The following is a 20684-nucleotide window of genomic DNA, read 5'->3' on the forward strand; positions in this document are numbered from 1 at the left end:
CCCGGCGCCTTTAAGGGATCCCCTAAACCGTGCGTCGGTGCGTTTAAATAACCGTTGACCAAATCGCGAGAATGGCCGCGTTTGGAAAATTTTTTTGTGCGGTCTGCATCTCATCATAGTCGACTTACAGAATCAATAAAAAAACCTAGGGAAAGATCATTGGCTGAGCAGGAACACGGGGGGGGGTGTTACCAGGACATGGGCCCAGCACGCACGATAATCACTGTACTACTATTGTAGGCTGCTGTTTCTAACGATTTCTTAGCTCCTGCAGAGAAGAGGGACACTCTAAGACAGGAGTTGGTGACATTAGATGTCTGTTAATATAAACATTATAATTTTTTCATTCAGAAAAATTTTTATAGATTTTCTATCACATCATAGTTGACTCTCACGTTCCATAAGGTGAGACGCGAGGAAAACAATTGGAGTATTGTTTTAAAAAGTTCTAAATCACCAGTTTGGAAAGAGGATCATCACAATTTATCGTGTAGCTGAGAATGGTATCAACTTTTTTTAATTTGGAAAAATTTTTATGCGTTCCCCATCGCATCATAGTGGGCTCTCAGGATCAGCTAGAAAGCGTCGGTGGAAATGATCGGCGTGGCAGAAACGCGAAAAAGAAGATCAGGACCTAAGCTCGGCTGACAAGAAGACAATCAGGCTATTGTTTCAAACGATTCTTTGGCGCGTGCAGGGAAAAGCAATGAAATTTTGTGACGAGGCAGTGGCCTGTGTGTGTGTGTGTGTGTGCCATCGCGCTCGTGAGGGTTGCGCGGGCGCGTGCTCGCAGACGCTTTACATAATATCTTTGCCATTGTAAAATGCAAAGTAGCGCGGGGCAGAGTCCCGCTGAGCCAGCTTTTCCTCCCGCCGCGTTCGCACTCTACGGTCTCGCGCGGAGTGTGTGCGAAACAAGGAGAGGCGGTTAGGGACGTTGCCTCGAAAGCAAGTTTTTGTCTTCTCATGTAAATCGCGACGTAGACGAACCGATTGAGGACTTAAGCACATATTTTTGTATTCCGTTTCTTGAGGCGGGGGCGTGCACGCCGGCTCGTCCCCGGAAATCGATACTGCGGTTACGCTCGGCATCAAATGAGCTGGAAGATACCCTAAACTACAGGAGACAATTAAACATTAAAATTGTCAGTCGTTTTCATTTTAACACAATTTTGACGTTCTAAAAAGCCGGTTAATTGCGGACCATTCTGAAATGAATCAGGAGCAATATAGAATTACAGATAAAACAGGTTTGACGAGGTTTGATCTTCAGTTGAGTCGTGTTTGAGGTCAGTGTTTGAAGTCCTGAGAAGTCAGGGGTGGGTCAGAGGTTAGTCTGTTACACTCTGATCAAGATATAGCTACGTCTGTTTGGGCTAGGTCTGGGTGAACACAATATTAAGTTGTCAAACCTGGTCAAACCTTGTCAAACCTGGTCAAACTTGGTCAAACCTTGTCAAACCAGAAGACCGGCGTTCCAGGATATTTTGTAGGCATCCTAAAAAGTTAAAAAAGACCGAGGATGGCTTCAAATACGTTGAAGTTTGAATACAGAGGATTGTAAATCGGCTTTCGCGATTCACTTTCGGTTAAACAGAACCGCAAAGAAGACTGACGTAAAACGGACCGCGCATCGCAAAAATGGCAGTTTTGTGGATATTCGTATAATGAATATATTGGAATCCGATAGGGGATGGAGGGATTGTTTTTGCCCGTGTCTTTTGTAGCTTTCTGATGGGGCTCGGGTTATGGGATGGCCCGCTAATTAAAAATACAAGTCCACTGTAAAATTACCGTATCCGTCGAGGGGAATAGAAATTTGCAAAGTTTTTTATTCGCCGTATCGTGCGGCTCGATGATTCGACGTTTAGGTGTCCCCGGAATGAAAATAATAAAACGGTTTTGCGGTGGAAATTACTTTTTCGCGGAAACTCATGCGAAGTGCCAGCCGCTTCCGTGCTCGATCGTTGGATTTAATGCGTCGCGACAATTTTTGTGTTTTTTTGCCTTTTTCCCGTGTTTTTTTTTTTATTTTTTTTTTTTTGTTCGTTTCCAGTGGAGCTCCATCGAACCGAAAGTGTATCAAACAACGGTTACAGATCCGCAGAATTTATGACATCGCGCACGCCACTGGCAGATACAGACATAACTCTAGACACACTGCAAAATGTGCTCCGCAATACCGCTGACACTTGTGAGCCCCGACGAAATATTGGCAGACGTCGCGCGGAATTCTACCCTCGATTTTTCCAAAGAACCGTCCCCCCCCCCCCCCGACGATGTTCAACATAACGCCGCCATATTTTCAAGAGAAAAAAAAACGTGCACCTAATCATCCGAAATACACCCCTTATTTCTCGAAACGCAAAGGAAGTCGACATTTTATCGCGTTTCGAACTAATTGAATCTAATTTTTCAAAAAAGTGTTCAGCGAAAAAATATTCCACTTGTGCGTTCTTCAGCGACCATCGTTCAAATTCAGACGGTGAAAGCACAGCTTTCAGAGTTGCGGTTCCATATGCGGTCGTTTATCTCTGGTACTATTAATTGTACCGAGAAGTTTGAATGCGCGGCTCATGAATGTTTTAATGGCGTATTCGCTCGTGTAAACAGCATTCTAAAAAATTCATTCGCTTAAAAAACACACCAGGCTGTACGACCCGTATTTTTTAACCTGTTTACACCTCTCCACTTTGCGTTATTTGATTCACATGTATTTAAGCTGTGCAAAATATAAATAGAAACCGAGATCGCTCGAGACGGTTCTTAAAAAATGCATTCTCTGAACGACCGACTAGGCCCAGCATTTTAAATTTTCAATGAGCTATGGCGGGCTCCGCAATGTTCTATTCGCGACGACAGAAAGTGAAATAGAACCCTGTTCATAAATCAAATTACGTTTCAAGGTCGTCCAAGCGAGTACCAGCGAGAATAATATACACGACAGCGCCATCTAACAGTGAAAATTGCAACTATACTAAGAATTATCATTTAGCCTAAAATAAATTTACGTAGGGTCCTCAAAGAGCAAGAAGTGTGCAAGAAAGTTGTCCTACAGTGAATAATAATTTATAGAACTTCTATGTGAATAGAGAGAGGGTTTTCATGCCGAGTAAATTTAATTTGCTCGAGCACCGCGAGCGTTAAATTTATGTCTCGGTGGTAATGGTGGCCAGCGGTCTTGATTGACTTTTTTCGTGTGGCAGCCGTTTCCTTAGCGAGAATTCTGTCCCACCCCGTATACACCAATCGCGAGGTATGATCTCCACGCACGGCGGACACGTGAATGATTAATGGGGGCGGGACGTCCCGCGCACGGTTTTCAGTCGAGCCCCGTCGATGGAATTAAAAAATTTAACAAACTCGCCAACGGTGGCCGAGACGAGACGAGACGGATAATACACGACTCGTTGGAACGTACACGCTCATCCCTGGCCCGGGATAATAATTTTCCCCGGTGATATTATTCCGCCAGACTTCCGGGGTTCAGTTGTTCCCGCGCTCCCGTGTTTTCGCGACTCTTTACGAGGCCGCGGCCGGAACGCTTGCAATTTTCAGCCAACGACGACTCGAGAGAGGGCATCTGCTCGCTCTATGATCTAACACACACCTAAGCCCGGTACACGAGAAAACGATCAGTCCATTGTTTCGAACGATTTTTTGATACCAGTAGGGATCCTCTAAACCATAAGTTAGTGCGTAGTCAAAAAAGGTATCAAGCTTTTGCAATTTGCAAAAATTTTTGTGGAGTTGCTATCACATCATAGTTGACTACAAAGATCGATAAAAAAATTCTCACTAACACTCATCAGCTGAGCAAAACGACATAGGGGGTCTCGAGGACCTAGGCCAAGCAGGCAGCACGGCGATCAGGCTAGTGTTTCACAGGATTCTTCTAGCGTCCGAAGACAAAGGGGACCCTCTAAGTTCTAGATTAGTACTATCGGATGACAGTTAAACAAGCTATCAACCTCCCTTAATTTGCAAAAATTAGTATGGATAGGTCGCAGCCACGTCTAAGTTGCTTCCCATTTTCGTGTCCACGTCGAGGCTCGACTTTTGCAATTTTTCACCACTGACTTAAACAACCCACCTCCGCGAAACTTTGCAGGCATGTTTACACACATCCAGACCATATTCATGAATTTTTATACGTCGTTATCGTCAAAGCTGCGATAATTATTCGTGTCGAGGTGCCCGACTGATTAAGACGATCCCTCTAAAAATGCTTTTTCGTGAATAATTACTGCGGATTTGATGGCAACGATTTATAAAAATGCATGAACATGCCTGGAATCCATGTAAATGAGTCTGCGAAGTTCGGAAAACATCCGTCTCGCGGTTCCCGGGAAAAAAATTCGAAAGTGAACCTCGGAGAAATCGGAGCAGCCCCACAAAATTGCGCTCGTGATTAAATGGCTCCGGAGTTGAATCGCCGATGATAAGAGAAAGAGAGAGAGAGAGAGAGAATCTAAGAGGCACTTTTCGGTCCGAGACGTTTTTCATTTAGATATCAGCGGGCGCGAGCGAATCCATTTAACGGCACGCGGGAGGACACGTTTTACGGTCCGTCGTAAAGTCGACGGAATTCAGTAGAAACTGATTCGTAGAAGTGAAATTCCCCGGACGGCCGTGATTTGTTTATATCGAATTCATACGAGGCTCGCGTACATATAAATCCCATTCCAGGGAACGCGTATCCGGGAGGAAGGGGAGGGGGGGTGTTTCGAGGACGGGAGAGGACCGGGCTAGACCGTGAGCAAGGTATTCCGTTCGCGACCGTATTTTACACTTTGGGCAACGAGCCCCGGCGACATTTTCGCGTGCGATATTCCGTGGGTCCAACCCCCGCGCGCGTTTACCGGCACGCCGGGCCGAGACCCGGTCCCGAAGGAAACGTTTACGGCTAAGTTAACGACTAATCCCGGTCATAGTTATAGTCATTAGGCTCAGCTTAAAGCGACGTTATTGCTTGCATTCATTACCGACCGCGAGACCACACACCCCCCCCCCCCCCCGAATCTCGTGTATACCGATATCCGATTTGATCGCCGGCGGTCTTTGGCAGATTTTCCTGGTTTCGGTGATCCCATTCCATCGGAAACGACCGGAGAGGAATATCCAGGTCGCGTTTAAAAGCGAGAGGAATTTTCGACGGACCAACTGGAAACTGGGAGGGAATGGCGTCTGGGCTAGTCAGTCAGACAGACCGGGGATTATTGAATTCGGACGAATACTGTGATTTATATATGTCGCCAAGGCCTGGATGATAAACGTCGCGGAATTATCCCCGCTACTCGAGAAGCCTCGCACGCCCAGGAGTGTAAACGTAACTCGGGTACGTCTCCTGCGCGATACACGACGCCGGCAAGACCCGTGTTGTTGACATGTATCGAGAATGCACTGTATGTCGCCTACTTTTCGACACGGGTGATTCCAGATGTGAATGTAAATGAAATTTCCAGGTCTTACGAGTGGAAACCACGGTGACGAGTAACAACGCACACGCACTGGTCCGCAGATGATCTCGAAAGAGACCGAGTCGCAAAGTGAGAGGGATTACGATGATCATCGAGTGTCGAACGCGAACAACACAGCGTGGTATATTGGATATATCGCTGGACGCGTCATCGATCCCTCGACAACCGTACGAAAAGCGGAAACAGGTTAACCAAGTGTGTAGTCCGGTGTGCTCGATGAAAATTAATTACACAATCCTACTGTACGACCGTGCCGCGTAGAAAATTAATCAAACGTTTCCGGGAAAGGAGCCTCAAAGAGACACGTGCGACAGAACCGTTCGGTCGGCGGAGTTGTAGGGGAGGGGAGGGGAGGTCGAATGAGTATGCCGCGTGACCGAATCGATAATCGCGACTTCCAATTCAATTTTCGAGATGTCCTCCTACACCCGTGCCGGTGGTTCGCTTGATTCGACAGGGGGAGGGGAGGGGGAGCGATTGTTTGCTAACAATGACCGATTACAGTGGCATTTCGATGACCAATTGTAGGTCAAAAGGTCAACCCCGGAATCGCCCAGGTTCACGGATGAACAAACCGCGTGCACGCCCGGTGATTCACGCGACCGAACTCGCCGAACCGGCCGCCGTTTGTGTATGTACAAACGCATACAAACCGACGTCGAATAATTCATTTCGAATTTACAGATTAGGCAGTGGATCGAGGCGAATTTATGGCGTTTGATGGATACGCCTATTTCGACTAGCACCAAGAGGATACGAGTAATCAGGCTGACTCTCGTCCCGCTGCCCCACCAGGACCCATGAAATATGCAGGGGGACGAGACACGTTGACGAGCATTATGGTCGTCATTGTGCCCGCATCGATGACACCGAAAAGAACCGACAGAGATCCGACCCGGTGTCCACGCTGACTAGGGCTGTGCGAGAACCCGAATTATCGGATTGGGTCGGGAATATGGAATTTTCTCGGGTTCGGGACGGGTAGCCGAAAATTTTGAGATTCTCAAAAGTGTCGGGATTCCCTCGAGGGAAATCGAAATTTTCGGGAAACCCGGTTCATTTGAAAATCTCGAAATTTTCGGGAAACCCGATTCTTTCGGGAATCTCGAAATTTTCGGGAACCCGACCCGACCCGATATTTCGGGTTTCCGTAACTATCGGGATTCTCTATATGGAAATCGAAATTTTCGGGAAACCCGATTCATTAGGGAATCTGGAAATTTTCGGGAACCCCGATTCTTTTGGAAATCTCGAAATTTTCGGGAACCCGACCCGACCCGACCCGACCCGACCCGACCTCTTCCCGATATTTCGGGTTTCCGTAATTATCGGGATTCCCTAAAGGGAAATCGAAATTTTCGGGAAACCCGATTCTTTCGGGAATCTCGAAATTTTCGGGAAACCCGATTCTTTCGGGAATCTCGAAATTTTCGGGAAACCCGATTCTTTCGGGAATCTCGAAATTTTCGGGAACCCGACCCGACCCGACCCGACCATCGGGTTCCCGATATTTCGGGTTCTCGCACACCCCTCCCGCCAACATTCAAAACTGTCAAACATGCCGTCATCAAATTGCATTTGATTCCCATAAACTGGCCCACGAGAATCTATATTTGCGAGAACGTCTGGCAGCCACTCGTTGCTAGAATATTTAATTAGAAATTGACGCGGTAAATAACGATGTATCGTATCGTCCTTCGGTTTGAGATGACTCGAACTGACGGTTTGCCATGCGATCGATGGATGTATACGACGCTGCATTTAGACTGCTCGTTACACGCTTAAATCCCATCCGGTCGGCTAATACGTAATCGCACTCATCGCCGACGCCCAAGAAGAATCCACTTACGGCCGGTCGATCGGTCCGCCGCCGTTTCAAAATTAACTCTAATCTAGGATCAGACCGCTTATAAAACGCGGCGGAGATTCCTGGGAAAAACATGATCGTTATGGATTCTAAGTGATCTAATTGGACGACGATAGAACCCCTGTCGGGTCGCTTGATTATTATCTTTTCTCGGTGGGCATTTTTCGAACGGACAGACCGACGGTATTAAAGAGACCATTCTGGCGTTAGACGATAATTGATTGCTGCGCGAATAAAAAATTGCGGTTGGATAGCAAGCCTCGGGGAAATTATAAATATTAATCGGCAATGTGTCACTCTATTCAAATTTCGAAGTTGGAACAGTCTGGAGTTAAATCTCACAGAGTAAAGTCCAATAGGGTTAGGTGCATGACCAGTTGGGCCCAGCAGGGTTTGGTCGATGCCTAGTCTGTTCGGTATTGTTAGGTTTATGCCTTGTTAGGTACATGCCTAGGTAGGTATATGCCTAGTTAGGTTTATGCCTTGTTAGGTATATGCCTACTTAGGTATATGCCTAGTTAGGTTTATGCCTAGTTAGGCACAAACGTACTTACGTACATGCCTAGTTAGGTCTATGCCTATTTACCCCTATGCCCAGTTAGGTGTAGGCTTGTTAAATCTATGCCTAGTTAGGTCTATGCGTAGTTAGATATATGCCCAGTCAGGTCCATGGCCAGTTATGCCTATTTCTACTTAAGTCTATGCCTAGTTAGGTTTATGCCTAGTTTGGTCTATGCCTATTTACCCCTAAGCTCAGTTAAGTCTACGCTTGTTAAATCGATGCCTAGTTAGGTTTATACTTAGATAGATCCCTCCAGTCAGGTCCATGCCTAGTTATGCCTATTTCTACTTAACCCTATGCTTAGTTGTATCAATCCCGGCTTAGGTCTGCGATATTCCTCATTGTACGATATTTTTTCGACTTTCATGATTCCACCACCAACGCACACTCGTCTATCCACGGGCATGTCGGCCATTTTGGCTCGTAGAAATCCATTTTAAGCCGTACCGGTGAAAAAATATTTTTTCGAGAATTGAAAGCTGTTCATTTAGCATCGCATCGGGGCTCCGGTTTTGAAAAAACAGCGACCTCGCTCGAGCTGGCCGGCCGAGAAAGAGAGAGGGGGAGCCAAAATTCCGCTTCCGCGCTCGGCATCGGTAATCGATCGGCCATTAGAAGGAAGAATTAATCGATGGTCCATCGATGCCGGTTTCAAAGACCGGTTTTGCCTGAGCCGGCCCCCGGGTAATGGGGTTTTCGCAGTGAGTCTGCGTTTTCCACGTGAACGGAAGCCGATCGAACAGGGGACCCGAGCGAGAGCAACAGTTGAGGATTTCAGCTCGCGAGGAATGCGTTCCAGAAGAGGGTGTGCGGGGGTGCGTGGGGGTTGGTTCGTTCGTTCCGGGGAGAAAGACGTTGCCGCGCGAATCGCGAGACCCCCCTGTGCTGCACCTCGCTCGAAAATACTGCGCACAAAGAACGGGGACGAAAAATGTTCTTGCTCTCGAATTCCGGTTGACTGATCGACACAAGAATCTCGCGGCTCGGGAGCCCTCTCATCGCAGCTACTTTTAGCTTTCCTTAGATTCGCACAGGCAGGGGGCCGTGTGTGTGTGTGTGTATGCGCGCGCGCTCACCGTTCTCACTTTGTAGCGGACCAAGGATCCTGTCAAGAATTTTCTGTCATACCCCTTGCCTCCCCCCTTGGCCGAGTCATAAAAGGTTCTACCGGTGACAATGGTATACTACTCTCCGATAGCCCGTTGATCCCGAACCCATCGAGGAACATCGGGAAATTGAAGTGACGCGAGCAAATTAAAATGGTGTGCGATTCTGGATCCTGTCCAAATGAACTGTCACATTTACCACGAAAAAATAGATCAGTCATCAAACTATTCCCATACAAAGTCTAACTCCAATCTACCTGGAGCGCCATCTGCATACCTCCCTTTGCAAAATTCCATAAACGTCCCCAAACATGATCTACCCGTTAAATCCGTGACAGTCGGAATTATTCAGGAAGGAGAAGCTGGCGAGACGGGGCATTTCCGTTCACCGGAAAAATAGCCCACATCCGATCCACCCTTCTCGCGACTTTACAACGTGTCAACAACGATCTGAAAATTACAATAGCGACCAATTTGCACTTGGCGGTCCGTCGCGGTGGTCGTCGTCGTCTGGATTACGATAATGGCCAATGATTTTCAGGTCGCGTAAAACGGGAACGATATCAGATATTTACGGCGGCGGTTCCGTAATTTATATGCAGCCTCTCGCGGTGCCATTTTGCTCGATGGCCCTCCCCTCCCTCCCCCTCTGCCCGTACGTGTCCGTAAACACGACGAGACGTGTAATCACGATTTATACGCCGCGATCGGTATTACATTTGCGGAAAGTGCCCTATCCGATGGCGCATCTCCTTGCCCCGTGTACGTTACCGTCTGACCTCTCCGAGGCAGCCACGTAAAATTCGATTTGGCCGGATGCGTGGTGTATCGTTGCAGACAACGTAAGAGGCAACCGCGATACTCTGCTTATTAAATTTTCCTCGAACAACGATTCATTGCCTCGGACCCTCTAGGTACACACATCTCGCCGACACACCAGACTACCCTCAGCGCTACCGTTAGACTGCGACCCAACTATTACAAAGCCGGACAAGATGATCAAAAATGCCCCTGGACCAAATCAACACAGGGCATCCAGAGAAAAACAGTGTAAAATTTTAACCCTGTATCTCGACCGGAAGGGTAGTCACGGGGTAAAAAGGAAAATTTAATTTTTGACCTGTTTTCCCCATTTACTCGTGCGCGAAAATTCGCAAAAAAATTTGACCGATCTCGAATACTCGGATACATGTACCGGAATTAATTCGGATTTTTATGTTGAAAATCGTGGCTGCAAAAAATCAAAAACCTCGAAGGTACCGGAAACGTTGAGACACCACTGTGAATACGAGAGCGACCAGATTTTTACGGTTATCGGAGTATAAATATTGTTCATGAATTTTTTTAGATGTTTTGGTGATACGCACCGGGGTAGACAAAGTAAGAACCGCCACGTGCCCACGAAAAATTAATATAACAATTTTGGACAACACGTTTTCTCACGATGACTTATGTTCATGGGCCGCTCAATTTTTTCCAAGGGCGTTTTCGATGATTTCAGCTGGTTATTAAATTTTTGGACCGATTCATTGTGCCCGTGGCCCGGGGAACATGCTGCGAAACTCGTTTCACCGCGATGGCTTTATTCCACCGTCACACTATCCCCCTGGGTAAACCTGGCCCGTCGTTTTTCTGGTTTCCGCGACGCTGCGAGAGACCGGAGCACACGTATCGCTGTGTCTCTCGCCAGAACACGTTGTGAGAAACCCAACACCTTGCGCCCTGCACCGCGAGAGATCCAGCTAACTCTGCGCTGGCCCGGCGTCTCTCTCTCTTTCTCTCTCTCTCTCTCTTCTCTATATCTGCCGGGGAAAACCGAGACCGACGCACACACCCAGCCAGACATTGACCCTGCGACTGCCGGGGAGAGGGATATTATGCAGAAAATTGCCGGCGAAAGAAATCTGCGGCGAGAGATGAGGCCAGGGATTGAAGGGGGATCGAGATCCGGATACCAAAATAATGTAGTCAAATCCTGTCCCCGATATATGTTGAACGCGCAGGTGCCGCGGAATATGAGAGGGTCGCTGAAATACGACGGGAAAGGTGCCACTTACGGTGGATTTTATCGAAAATACGAAACAATACAAGCCCCCCCCGCCTTTGTCATAAACTGCGCTATATACTTACGGCTTCGGGCTTTTTAATTAAACCGCCGATGCGGCATTCGATAGCCTATCACCGTGGTATTATCTGTGCCAAGTTTCAACCCTCTACCTCAATAGGTGGGGTAGCCACCACGGAAAATCGAATTTTCGATCTTCACCCGAGTTTTTCGAAAAAATTGTATATAAAATTTTGAAAAAATTCTGACATGCAGCTACTACCAGAATACATGTCTCAGAATTTTTTCAAAATTTTTGGTTGAAAATCCTGAGAGCAACAAATACAAATTCTAGATTCGACCACACGATACTGTATACTACATTTACGATTTTTTCCTGAGAGAACGGAGAAACATTTTGACATGCGATTTCCCGGGTTTTATTGCCCGCTGTCTCTACTATCGTTACATATTTTTTAATACAAAAAGCACGGAAACGATTTTCCGTAAACGACGAGAAAGTCCACTCGAATTTCCGAACGAAGGCCTGTGGTTATTCGGCACGGTTTCCGGAATCTACCGAAGATGAATTTCCAAGGAACTGCCAAAGCGTGGAGCAGTTTCTCGCGCAGCCGACAGACACGTTCGAAATTTATCTCCGCCGCGCCGACAGTCTCCATTAAATTCCGCGCGAACAAACCGTCCCGACACGTGTTGATCCAACATATCGACTGCTAATTGAACACACCTTCGCGCCCCGTAACTTTAATAACATCAACATGCCGGGGCGTACACAGTAAGCCACGGCTAAATTAACCGGCGAGCGGTTTCTCTCGCGACTAGGCGGACTCGTAACGACGCCGGTAACCATCATTAACGTCCTTAATGAAAGAGGGTGAATCGCTAAATATGGATACGTGGGGACTGGAGACGGTCCTGGGCTGAGAAGGTGCGCAACGGGGAGCAAAATGCCGAAAGAAGACGAAGGGAGAGGAGATGGAGGGAGAAAGAGGATAGGACCTGGAGTGGTCTAGTGCAGCAGCAGAAAAGAGGCTTGCAAGGGCAAAGAAAAGAAGAGGGAAATTTCGCGAGGAAGAGAAAGGGTTGGATGCCTCTGAACTCTCTTCTTTCCTTTCTAACCCCCTACCCCGGGCCTCCGACTGCGTCCCTGCAACCTTTCTCTTCGACAAGCTTCCTCCAAAACACCCTCTCTCGAGTCTCGGGGGTCAATGTCTGCCGGCGCGGCAACCTTGCTTCCTTGCCTGCCTGCCTGCCTGCTTGGTTGCTTGGTTGCTTGGTTGCTCGATGACGGCGCTCCAGCAATCGCAATCCTGCGCGTGCTACGCCAATAGCCACTGGATGGCTAGCTTTATTCGACGCCGCGGTCCCGTGCCCTTAAATTTGCGGACTTTGAACCGGATACCCCCGGTCAACTATTTGCGTTCTTGCTTGATTGCTGTTGTCGAGCCGGGGATTTGCTCTCCCTGTCGTTCTCGGGGAAACTCGAGATTTTCGGCAGACCTCGTCCGAGACGCGTGAACGATTTGCTACCGAGCACCGAGACTTTATTTTCTTGCGAATTCACGACACCAGTTTCGCGGAAGTGGTTCTCTTCGGACGACCATAACTTTGCGCACGGGCGTTATTTTTAGATATAAAAAATAGTCTCGGATTCACCGAAGATTGCCGGATATAGATACCAAGTTTCGAATTGATGCGTCTGTCCGTTTTGTTTTAAAAAATTCACAAACATCGCCCGATTTTCCGGCTCGGTGTACGCCTGCATCGCAATTAAACTGAGACCATTTTGCGATGTAATTGTATAGGCTATCATTTAAAAAGGAGAATGATAACATTTTCATAAAATTACGATTCTGAGCGGTGAAACTCGTTGCACGGGAATTTATTTTAGTTTGGCCATTGTCGAAGCAAATGGATATTTAATCCGGCATTGTTACATTTGAATATTTATAAAAATTATATGAAACGAACGGGCAAGTAAAAAATGTTCGCTATCAGGTGCGCGATACTATTTCTATACACACACACACACACACACACACACACACACACATTTACGCTTATACACACGCTCCATGAAATCCAGGAAAGTACAATTCTATTCTTCGACGCAGCGGCATTCAGCGAACGCCATCCGCATCAGAATGAAATAGCTTCATTATGTAGGGAACGCTTTGTATTAATGCGCATTTATTCAATGTAGATAAATCTCTGTCGGAAATGTACCGGGTCTACGATCGAAACGAATGATGTGAAACCGGCCAATTAATACCCCCGGAATATAGGCAACTTTTTCGGTTTCAATTAAAATATCGGCCCCCGTTTAAAACAGGTGAACGTCGAACAAAATACTTTCCCATTAATGCCCGGCCCGACTGTTCATTAATGTCGACTAAAAGTCGCTAAACGGTCGGAACCTCCTACCGCTATTTTCACAAATAAATCAAAAAATGTTAATTAAGATGCAATGGTAAAATTGCGAAATAATTACGAGAATTATTCATCCGTGCCCTTCGTCTTTATGTGACGAGCGAAACGTAAATTCTCATCCAGTTTAATCATCGATCGGCTCGATTCTTGCTTTTTTTTCTGGAAAATTCACTCGACACGCAACAAGTAACACGAAATTATATAGAACTTCGTAACAACGTCCGAACATACACGTTTCCCTGGGGCGGGGTGTTTAAGAAGGACGCTTAATGAGCAATCCGCGATGAATATTAATAAATGCTAATGTTTTTCAAGGACTAATTTCACCAGGCTACGATCACCGTTCACGCTACATCGAGCGCCGAGCAACGGAGAGACGCGAGCGCTCTTTTCACGGACGAAAATTACTTGAAAACTTGAATTCGCAACGAAAGTTCATTCCGTCGACCGGAAACGCTCCCCACCGATCCCGTTCGCTCCCACCAACCCGGCCCGTTCCCCTCTATTTCGTTTCTAATTAACGTCTCACTCGTGTCTCTCCCGCGCACGATTTTAGAAGCCCCGGGGAAAAAACGAAGAACGAGCCGAGGAACACGTGGGTCGACGTCTGCTCGACAAAACCGAGACAGGCCACGTCCGGATCCGCTACGAGGCGAAGAAAACCACATTCGTTAACCGAAAATCAATTTTTTTTTGACGCCTCGAAAAAAACCTTGGGTCGACCCCTTCAAGAGGATGCGCTGTTTGGGAATTTTTAATTAGTGAACGGCTTGACATAAATTTTTGAAATTTGGTACAGATTTAGACGGGCTTTCGAGGAACGTATAGAAAAAAATTCAGCTCGAAATATTCACTTTGTAAAAATTGTCGTCATTTTTTCTTTTAGAATCACTCGCTCGGAATGACGTACTGACATAGGAATTTTTAATAACTGAACCGTTTGACATACATTTTTGAAGTTTACCACACATTCAAAGTATCTTCTGAGGAACATGTAGAAAATAGGTCAGCACAGAGAAGCCATTTTTTAATAAAATATCAATGTCTGTCAGAATCATTCGCTTACGAAACTGCTCCCGCTTGACAATTTTTTATAAAGAAACGGCTGGAGGTAAATTTTTTTTTATTTTTCTGTACAATGCCTCAGAGAATAGACAGAAAAAATTCAGCTCGAAACACCCACTTTTTATCAAGATATGAAGATTTTTGTAAAATTACCCTTTTTCTGGAAATATCAAAAACGACCACAAATACTTGCAATAGAAGTAGTTTAACTATTGTATGCCACCCTTTACAACATAGTGACAACATGTTAAGATTAATTGTTAACGGGCACTTCGCTTTTATTTAAAAAATGGAGGCATGGGTTTATCCTGATTCGTTCAGAAGTTGCAGTCTTTTGTGGAGGGTGGTGCGATTTTTCACGCGTCGAGTCGCGCTATTAAAGAGGCCGTAAGGAATCGGAAACGCATCGCGTTAGTTTCGTACAAGTAAGATCTAATGAAGCAATTCAACTATAACCGCGAACCGCTTCAAAGTTTCGAGAAATACCGGCGCGCCGGTACAGGATGGCCAGTACATTACCGACTGTAATATCAGCCATACCGATGCCACAAACTCGGCTATATTTCGCAAACTATGCTTCGTTCGACTGCACACGCGGCACCCGTGTAAACCAGAAACATGGTCGAAACATTAGCGTTTACCGGGTAGTCCGCTAGAACGCTCGCAAATATTAACCTTCATAATTAGCGCTCCGCCGAGAACAATGCTATTTCACGTTTACAAGCCCGTCTTCGAGGCGACTCGTTTGACGAGACCGACGACGACGACGACCGTGTGTGTTGCGACTATGCTGTCAACCGAAATTCCCTTAATTGATTCGCGGTCTCGTGCGCAGACTTTACTCTGCGAAAGACACCGACGAAATAGGCTCCCCAATGCTCCCCAGACCAGACGCTACCAATGTAATCGAGGCTTACCATTGTCTACAACCGTGCTAGGAGGTACCAGAAAATTTACAAGTTGGGGAACCTTGTGGCAAACTTACTGGGCAGACCTGAACCAAACCTGGAACAGGCATAATCCTAATCTCCACTCTTACAACTATTGCAATCGATAATTGAGACCTCAATTTTTCTCAAATCTGCATTTTACTTGGGCTTGAACCGTGCTGAGACTTGAACCTCGCTGAGACATAAACCTTTGCTGAGACATAAACCTCTGCTGAGATATAAACCTCCGCTGAGACATAAACCTCTGCTGAGACTTCAACCTTGCTGAGACATGAACCTTGCTGAGACATGAACCTTTGCTGAGACTTGAACCTTGCTGAGACATAAACCTTTGCTTAGACTTGAACCTTTGCTGAGACTTGAATCTTTGCTGAGACCTCAACCTTGCTGAGACCTGAACCTTGCTGAGACCTGCTTTTTTCTTTTTAAAGACTCGATTTACTTCGTCAATGATCACGAGCTAGTCGATTAGGTAGTATGAAGTCTTGATACAAATTTGACAGGACCATCATCTGAAGTAGAGTCTCAGACATTCACGTAGAATCTACGGTAGACTCAGCCTAGCCTAGGTCATTGCACCCAGGCTGGTGGATGTTTAAAAGAGCTCCCGACACTATAGACGACCTACATAGCACCGTGCCGTCACTTCCACCACGTCATGAGTACCTAGAACTAATCTAATCACTATTTCATACTAAACGTTGAGGAAGTTCATTACAGTTCATCTTCATAAACACTGACAGTACATACTGTCAGATGTTCCGAAGAGCCTCTGGCACTATCGATGACTCGGATCAAGGGACACGGTGGTAATCCAGCACCCAATCCGGCACATCACTGTTTTTGGGTAGCAGCGGTTTGAGACGGCACGGAGCGTCGGGATCAGACGTTGACGAACAAACTGATTTGCGAAAACACGAAATGGCGTCCGCGGGAGGGGGATCGCGAACGAGCTCAGAATCCGCGGAATAGCTCGAAAACAAGGTCGAGTTTGCTGGTACGGTGTGTTCCGAGCGCGAGTGTTTGCGGGCAAAAACGGAGCCCGATGCAATCTCATGAAAGGCGCTCCCGCGATAATAAACGCACAATGGGAAGGCCTTTTCCGCGAGATTACACCGAGCCGTTCCGCGAATAGGCTCCCGTCGAAAGGGAAGCCGCGTGGCGCAGAACCCTCGAGAGAGAAAAAGTTTCTCTACAGCTAGCAGAGAGAGAGAGAGAGAGAGAGAGAGAGTGAGAGAGAAAGAGAAAGACAGGGAGAGAGAGAGACTAGAAGAGAGAGAGAAAGAGTCCCAATTGGACATTCAATTTGCTTAGATTGGCCGCGTAAACAATAGCGCGCGGCCGAGGCGGGTTCAAGGGTCGCCGCGAAGGTTAAAGTCATTCCGCCGCTGAGATTAAGCGTCGTGATTAAGAATGCTCGAGGATCTAGCCTCCATCTGCTACACAGCCTAGCAACCGAGAGACCCTCTTGAAAATAAAAAGAGACAATTAAGCTACTCCCCGGCACAACTGCCTCTTTCATTCTTGACAGGCGAATCGTCTGGCATCGCGGTACCCTAATTGCCGGGAGTTCCTAACTTGGACAACGAGTGGGCCCCAGGTTGCTATTGATATCTTATCATAATGGCAATTAGATGCTGGCTGTGTCAAACTGTGAGGAAAACACTAGTGACTGCAACTTCTTTGTGAACATTGAAAGAGACGATTGACTGTCTAATTGGTAGCTAACTTTCTCACCCACTAATTGTACTCTCAACTGATCTCTGATGATCATTGCAGCTAGATCCTACGCCCACCAGGTTGCAAAGAAGAAAATTTCAGCACTGTCCTGTTGCTGCGGGATTCTATGCGGTACTACCTTATGATCAATTGATGATCAATTGATCTTTGATTGTCATTGCGGATAGATGATAGAGCCGCCACGTTGCGACGAAGAAAATTGCAGCATTGGGTCCCAGCATCCTCCTGACGGAAGACTGTGGATTTAGCTACCTTTTGCTATCCAATTAGCTGATTGCTAGCTACCTCATCATCCTCAAAAGTTCAAGTTTCAAAGAATCCACACCTGCCACTTAGCTACACAATCCCGGGCTATCCCGGAATGGGTGAAATTTCAAAGAATTCCCACCTGTCATTTCGCTAGCATCTCAACTACAGTTCAGGTACTCCGGGTATCAATCTTCGATGATCATTTACGTCTACTAGAATTGACGGAAAGAACAAACATACTTGTGTCCATCGCCGTTGAACCATTCTCTCAACAACAATCCACACACAATGGACCACCAGAGATTGTTAGCTACCTGGTCATCCCATCACATCGACCCACTCGCACCCACGATCCTAATTGCGCCAAATTTCAAACAAAGCGCGGCACGCCTGCCTCGCAGTCCTCCACGGCCAACCCTCCTCAAAACCCACGTACCCCAAAACTACAAACCCAGAATCTAGCACCCAAAAAAAAAAACAAAAGAAGAACAAATCACTCCTACCTTGATTCCAAAGGAGTCCATCAAACGGTGTGGTTGCATGGCGACCGAGGTAGGTTTCTCCAAGGTGCAAGGACTCGTCACCACCTCGGAGCAGATGAGTCGAAAGAAATACAAGATCCTGGTATAACGGGGACACACACAGCACTGGCCTGGCCCGAGCTATCCAAGGATCTTACTATCCAACTATCCAAGGATTCACGGCGGGGCTACCAAGGTCTATCCGTCACACGCAGGACACTTTGTCCTCTTCGAACCACGTTCGACGAAAGAGAAGGTTAGCGTACCCGGATGGGGATGGGGGTCGTCGTCTATCTGTCCGACTGGTTTCGAATGATCAAGAGAAGAAGAAGCGCGTTACATCTCGCCGGCGACACTGTCGACCACGCGGTGTTCCGAGCGACGAGGATAGATTCGCGGTCCGCCGATAACTGCCGATGACGCCGGGCCGGAGAGAGCCGGCAGGCAACGCGGCGACCAACCCCTAGGAGAGCGCACGCGTACAACCCCCCAGACAGGCCAACCCCCCACCCCAATCACGCCGGCACAATGCTTCAGGGAAAGGTAGCGTATCCCAACAAAGGCCGGAGTGCCTTTTCCGGCGGGCGCAGTTTTTCGAAAAGGAACGCACTCGAGGATGTATCCACGTGAAAGCTACCCCCGCACCCGTAACTCCCACCCCAAGGGGTGGCAGAACGGGTGAGACGGGGTGGGGAGATTTAATGTTAATAATAAGTTGAGATGCTTCCCTTTGTCAGCGATCGAGAGAGAAACCACGGGCCCGCGATGCCTTTTCGGGGACTGGGCGCGGCGGACGACATTTAAATAGGGGTTGAAGAGATCTCAGTGGGGGTGCAACCTTGTCCGAAGACCGGCAAGGTTGATGGGAAAAATTATCGTTGACTCGGTAAGAGGACCGGTGAGGGTGACTGGAATTTTTTAGTTTGAGTGTCGAGTGGGTTTGCGAGTGTTTGAAAGTGTTTGTAAGTGTTTGCGTAGGTTGAGAGGATTTGTCGGACTGCTCTTGGATTTTTGGAGTGTGTAGCCTCGTGCGTTGCTGTGTGAAAAAATGTATAAAAATATAGAAAACAGAAACACAGTCGATAGAAATTGTGGAAGTGTGGAAATTGAGCGACTGTTTCTGCGCGATTGGAGTCTATGGCCTTGTGTATTTGCGTGTGTAGAAATTTAGAAAAATATATGAAGTTAAAATTTAGTTGGGACTGCTCGACCCAGAAAAATTTTCGTATTCCTTTAGTTTGGAATTGTGAAAACGAATCAAAGCGATTAGAGTTTTTAATGCTATTCTGTGATGGTTAGTTATATATTCGTTCACTAACATAAAAGTTGAGCGGGTTTTATTATTCATTGGTTCTGGTATAAACGCGATTATTTTGTTTCTTTCGCGCAGAAATGGGAATAGCGCTTTAATCCAATTATCGTGTTATGTTTTGTGTGTAAAAATTTGAATTTGCATGAGACTCTGTGTACAGCATTTATTTGATAGAATTTTTTTACACGTATTTATTGACCCTTTTGCACCAGCTGTTTTATTTTTATTTGCGTGTGTAGGTGTATGTGTGTATGTGTGTGTGTGTTATTTCTTTGTTTATTGTTTCCCGTACCGTGAAAAATTGTCAAACTTTTATGAACTGTCGTTTTCATTATTTTATGGATAGGTAATGCTTTTCTCACAATGGTTTATGTACCAACAATTTTTTAATATCCTTCTGAAATCATGATATAAACTGTTTCCGTGTTACAGAGAAAACAACTTTATGTGTACGTTGTTAAACACATTTTTTTACTAGACGATTTTCATCGTACATTTGCTGTGGACGCGATCTTTTTTTATGTGCACCGCAAATAAAACGAGGATAGCATTATTAAATTACGAGATATTGAACAATTGAGCAAACACGGTACACAAGCTTTTACAATGTTTGCGCAACCCGTGAATTCGTAAATATATTTAGCTTTTTAAAGACCTTTGGAACCGCTCCAAAAATTTCACGAGGAATTTTTTAAATCCACAAAATAATACCTACATTTACAGGCTGGCGGAAAAACTCATCTCGAGGAATATGCCTGAGTGCATTTTTCCGAATCGAATAAAAATTCGACTGCCTCTTTAATGGCACAAATAGAGGTCAATATTTTTTACCCAGCAATCAAAATTTTCTTTCCAACTCGAATAAAAATTTGCTGTTTCTCTTACGGGTTCGAATATTTTTTAATTGGGTTATACTCTTCTTTCGAAAACATTTTTTAAGCCGATTACAAATGTTTTCCCGAGCTAGATAAAAATGCGATGCCACTTTCGAAGGTACGAGTATCGTTCAAATATATCTCGCACTGTTTAAAAATTAGTTTTTGGTTCGAATAAAAATGCGGTCGCTTTTTTCGGCGGTACAACGACACCATAATATTATAATTTCAAAGGAACTGAAATCTATTCGAGAGAATGGTCAGACAACAACGGGTTTCAGTTCTCGTCCGACCGGGTCCAGGTCCGTGGCGGTTACTATTATTCGCCTATTAGACCAGTCGTTTGTCACCGAATGCCTGACCAACGCCATTTTTCATCTGTCAGAAAGCGGCGTGTCTGCGCCGAGGCGACGATATTATCATGCCCCTGGACAGTATCACAATATCTTCCGCGGCCTTTAT

At 46.3% G+C, this 20684-nt stretch overlaps 1 protein-coding gene across 1 annotated transcript in view; it reads right to left on the bottom strand.

Moving 5' to 3' along the window:
• LOC143359116 (uncharacterized) overlaps window positions 1-18065 on the bottom strand; it is a 312532-nt gene extending 294467 nt beyond the window's left edge. Inside the window, exon 1 of the mRNA XM_076796832.1 lies at window positions 18018-18065. The gene's annotated coding sequence lies outside the window, so the exon portion shown is untranslated. The remainder of the gene's footprint in view (window positions 1-18017) is intronic.
• Between the last annotated feature and the right edge of the window lie 2619 nt (window positions 18066-20684).

The sequence above is a fragment of the Halictus rubicundus genome, chromosome 11 (genome assembly GCF_050948215.1).
Source record: "Halictus rubicundus isolate RS-2024b chromosome 11, iyHalRubi1_principal, whole genome shotgun sequence".
NCBI classification, from domain to species: Eukaryota; Metazoa; Arthropoda; class Insecta; order Hymenoptera; family Halictidae; genus Halictus; species Halictus rubicundus.